Genomic DNA, 4,908 nt, shown 5'->3' on the forward strand with positions numbered 1-4,908 from the left:
TGTTTCAGTCAAAATCCTCTGCAATCCACCTATTCATCCCTTTCTCCACATTAGCCCCTGGACATGACCATATCCATGGTTTTGCTATTCCAGAAGGACATGTAGTTGGAATCATACATATAGTATGTGGCCTTTCGTGTGGACATAAGTTTTCAATTCTTTCGGGTAAATGTCAAGGAGCACAGTTGCTGGATCATGTGGTAAGAATATGTTTAGTTTTGTAGGAACCTGCCAAACTGTGTTCCAAAGTGACTTTACATGTTGCATTCTCACAACTAATATACGAGAGCTCCTGTTGCTCTACACCCATCAACATTTAGTGTTGTTGATTTTGGCCATTCTAGACAGGTGTGTAGTAGTATCTCATTGTACTTTTAATGTGCATTCCCCTGATGACGTATGATGTGGAGTATCTTTTCATATCCTTTTAAAAAAATACAGAGCATTTATTATATCTTTAATATATCACACATAGGTCTCAGGAATCATCTACCATTTTTGTTTCTGTTCCTTAACTTAAAAGTTATTCATCAGCCTGCTGAACTATTCCTTTTTCAGAGACATAGATCCATCCCCAAATTTTCTGATATCCTTGTTTTCAACTGTTGTGGCTTGCTGAATCAAAGAAGCTGAGTTTGATATAAGTTCAATGTTGTTTCCTTACAGAATTAACTCATCTTTCTGGGCACTGGATACTGAACAAAAGCAATGCCTGGCCTCATCTGAACCCTGAAGATGTATTTTTCATCCAAGAAATTTTGGACTTCAATAAGAGACGTGTTCTCCTGCATAATTACGTTGATGGGGAAGTGAGCATACATAGACCTCATCTTATAAAGAAAGCCCCGTGTAGCACCCTTGATCATATTTTGTAATGACTACAGAAAATGTGAACAGTAACCAATTCCTTTCTGTTTTTCCACCATTTGTCAGCCAGAGCCTCTTCTTTTTCTATCCAAGAAGACTGAGTTTTATAGTGATGTGCTTGAAGTCCTTCTGCAGGGTTCTTTGGGAATCTTCACAGTAACTGTGTATCCCTTCCGAGGGATGTCGACATTTTCTGGAATAGTTTAGTTGCTGAGACTGGTCTTCATTCCCATACCCAACGTGGCAAAGAACTCATATGTTTATTTGTCATCTCTAGGTCTTCTTTGGTTAGATGTCTGTGAAGGTGTGAAGGTATTTGGCTCATTTTAAACTAGGTTGTTTATTTTCATATTGTCAGGTTTTAAGAGATCTTTGTATATTTTGGGTAATAGTCCTTTATCAGATGTGTCTTTTACAAAGGTGTGCTCCCAGTCTCTGGGTTGTCTTCTCATTTTCTTAACACTGCCTTCACAGTTTTGGGAGCACCTGGCTGGCTCAGTCAGTGGAGCATGTGGTTCTTGATCTTAGGGTTGAAACATTGAGCCCCACATTGGGTGTAGTGATTACTCTAAAAAATAAAAATGAAAAATTAAAATAGTCACCCTTCTTGATAATATTCAGAGAGTAGAAGTCGTTTTGTCTTCTTTTCTTTTTGGGAGAGAGAGAGAGAAGAGGGGCAAAGAGAGAGAGGGAGAGAGAGAGAGGATCTTAAGCAGGCTCCATGTCCATTGTGGAGCCTGACATAGGGGTCGATGTAGGGCTCAGTCTCACAACCCTGAGGTCATGACCTGAGCTGAAATCGAGTCCAACTGCTTACTGACTGAGCCACCCAGGTGCTTCCAGAAGTTTTTAATTTTAACAAAGTGCAGCTTATCAATGATTTCTTTCACAGATTGTGCCTTCGATTTATATTTAAAAGTCATTTCCATGTCCAAGGTCATCTAGATTCTCTCCAATATGATATTCCAGTAGTTTTATAGTTTGTGCTTTATATTTAGGTTTATGATCCATTTCAAGTTAATTTTTGTGAAGATGTAAGGACTATGTCTAGATTAATTCCTGGTAGTGAATAAATTGTTATCTGGCTAGATCACTTAAGAATAAGAAAAATGGAAGTTTTTATTTTATCTTCAGTATTTTTTCTCTGATGCTCTTCCTTTCTTTATGTAAATCTGAATTTGTGGTCTGTATTATTCTCCTTTTTTAAAGAACTTCTTTTAACATTTCTTGTAGGCAGGTCTAGGGTAATACATTCCCTTCATTTTTGTTTGAAGAAATCATTATTTCTCCTTTGGTTTTAAATGCTAATTTTGTAGGGTTCAGAATTCTAGTATGTTTGGCCTAGGCAGATGGTCTAGCATGATTTCTGAGGAAATGTCAAATACAATTCTTATCTTTGTTCCTCTTTAGCTAAGATGTCCCCCCTCTCCTGGCCCTTTTAAGGATTTTTTTTCTTCACTTTTGATTTTCTGTCATTTGAAAATGGTCTGCCTACATGTAGGTTGTGGTTGTTATTATTTATTTATTTTTTGCATGTATCCTGCTTGGGGTCTCTGAGTTTCCCAGGGAATATGGTTTGGTATCTGACATGAACTTGGGAAATTCCCATTCATTATTGTTTTAAATATTTCTTCTATTCCTTTCTCGATTTTGTCTCTTTCTGGCATTCTCATTATACTTATGTTACACCTTTTATAGCTGTCCCACAGTCCTTGGATAGTCTCTTCTATTTTTTCCAATCTTTATTCTTCGTTTCTCAGTTTTGGAAGTTTCTGGTGATATATCATCAAATTCAGAGATTCTTTCCTCAGCCGTGTCCAGTCTACTAATAAGAGCCCATTAGGGCAGCCCAGGTGGCTCAGCGGTTTAATGCTGCCTTCAGCCCGGGGCCTGATCCTGGAGACCTGGGATCAAGTCCCACGTCAGGCTCCCTGCATGGAGCCTGCTTCTCCCTCTGCCTGTGTCTCCGCCTCTCTCTCTCTCTCTGTGTGTCTCTCATGAATAAATAAATAAAATATTTTTTTTTAAAAAAAGAACCCATCAGAGGTGTTCTTCATTTCTTTTATAGTGTGTGTGTATGCGCGTGTGTGTGTTTCTCTAGCTTCTCTCTTTTTTTTTTTTTTTTTTAAAGATTTATTTATTTATTCATGATAGACATAGAGAGAGAGAAAGAGGCAGAGACACAGGAGGAGGGAGAAGCAGGCTCCATGCACCGGGAGCCTGACGTGGGATTCGATCCCGGGTCTCCAGGATCGCGCCCTGGGCCAAAGGCAGGCGCCAAACCGCTGCGCCACCCAGGGATCCCTAGCTTCTCTTTTTGATTCTTTCTTAGGATTTCCATCTCTCTGCTTACATTGCCCATCCATTCTTTCATGCTGTCTGCTTATCTGTTAGAGCCGATCCTAGTTGTTTTAAAGTCCCAGTCGGATAATTCCAACATCCCTACCACGTCTGGTTTGGCGGTTTGCCCTGTCTCTCCAAAACGTTTTTTTTTGGCTTTTACTATGCCTTGTAATTTTTTTCTTGATAACTGGACAAGATGTACCCAGTAAAAGGATCTTCTGTAAATAGGTCTTTAGTAATGTGTGAGGTGTAGAGAGAGAGGGAGTGTTCCACAGTCCTATGGTTAGGTCTCCATCTCTTAGTGAGCATATGTGTCTGGAGTTTGAACTACACAAGTATTGCTCATGTGTTGTTTTTTCTTCACCTCCACCCCTTTAGGTGAGACAGGATGGGCTATCTGGAGCTGGGTATGTCTCTTCTCCCAGGCCAGTTAGGCTCTCATAATACCTCAGCAGGTTAGTTTCTGGTTAATTAGTTTCCCCTGTGGGCAGGCCTTGTTGAGAATGGAGAGCTCTGGGGTATTTCAAAATGGTTCCATTTCCTTCCTCCCTGCCGGAAGCCTAAGGGGATTTTTCTTGGCTACTTACTGTGAGTACCTGGTCAAGTTCTTGGGAATAAAACCCACAAAAGTTTGAGGCCGTCTCCAAAACTGGGTTCCCCTGTAGATTTTAACTCTCATACTTGCCCACGTTGAGCCTTTTATACTTCACTAATTACAGGTCAGGTTTTCCTACCCTGGCGCTGGGGCCCATGGCGGTGTCTGCTCAAGAGTCTCTGCTCAGGTAAGCTGTGACTTCCTGTATTTGCCCATCTCTCCAATATTAGGGACAGTGGTTTGCCTTGTCCCCCCTCTATTATATATTCAGGAAGCATTGTTTATTTTTCAGTTTGTTCAGCTTTTTACTTGTTGGGACAGAATCGTGATTTCCAAGCTCCTTACGTACAGAACTGGAGACTGTGCTCCTGGGTTTCTTGCCCTGGCTGGAGAAATTTGTGAGTCTCCAGGCTCCCTGGGGCCCAGGTGAGATAGTATGTGGTATATGTGGCCTTCCCCCTGACCAGCCAGACCTAGGGAAAACACTTACATGTTAGAGAATGTTCCCAGCTCAGACAATATGGGGTCCTGCCCGGGATGACTTTCTGGCTCTATGAATTTACTACACCAGGTACTTTGTAGAGGTGGAATCATATTTGTTGTTTTGGGACTGGCATACTTCACTTAGCATAATGTCATTAAGGTTTATATGTGTTGTACAAAGTATCAGAATTTCCTTCCTTTTTAAGGCTGAACACTATTCCATGTATGCATGTACCACATTTTGTTTATCCATTTATCCCACTTTGGACTTTTGGGTTGCTTCCATCTTTTGGCTTTTATGAATAATGCTCTATGTACAGGAGAGTACAAATATCTGATGGAGTTCTTGCTTTTAGTTATATTGGGTTTATACCCAGAATTAGAATTGCTGGATTGTGTGGTAATTCTATTTTAAATATTTTTGAGGAATTGCTATGCTGTTTTCCTCAGTGGCTACCCCATTTTACATTCCTTCCAGTGTTACACAGGAGTTCCAATTTTTCCACATTTAACCAACTCTTGTCATTTTTTTCCTCCTCCTCCTTTTTCTTCTATAATTAGCCATCTTAATGGGCGTGAAGTGATAGCTCATTGTGGTTTCGAATTTTATTTCCTTTATG

At 40.3% G+C, this 4,908-nt stretch overlaps 1 pseudogene; it reads right to left on the minus strand.

The window, feature by feature from the left end:
• Positions 1-523: 523 nt before the first annotated feature.
• On the minus strand, positions 524-1,094 carry LOC100683726 (annotated as a pseudogene).
• Between the last annotated feature and the right edge of the window lie 3,814 nt (positions 1,095-4,908).

This window comes from Canis lupus, chromosome 6 (genome assembly GCF_011100685.1).
Source record: "Canis lupus familiaris isolate Mischka breed German Shepherd chromosome 6, alternate assembly UU_Cfam_GSD_1.0, whole genome shotgun sequence".
Taxonomy (NCBI): domain Eukaryota; kingdom Metazoa; phylum Chordata; class Mammalia; order Carnivora; family Canidae; genus Canis; species Canis lupus.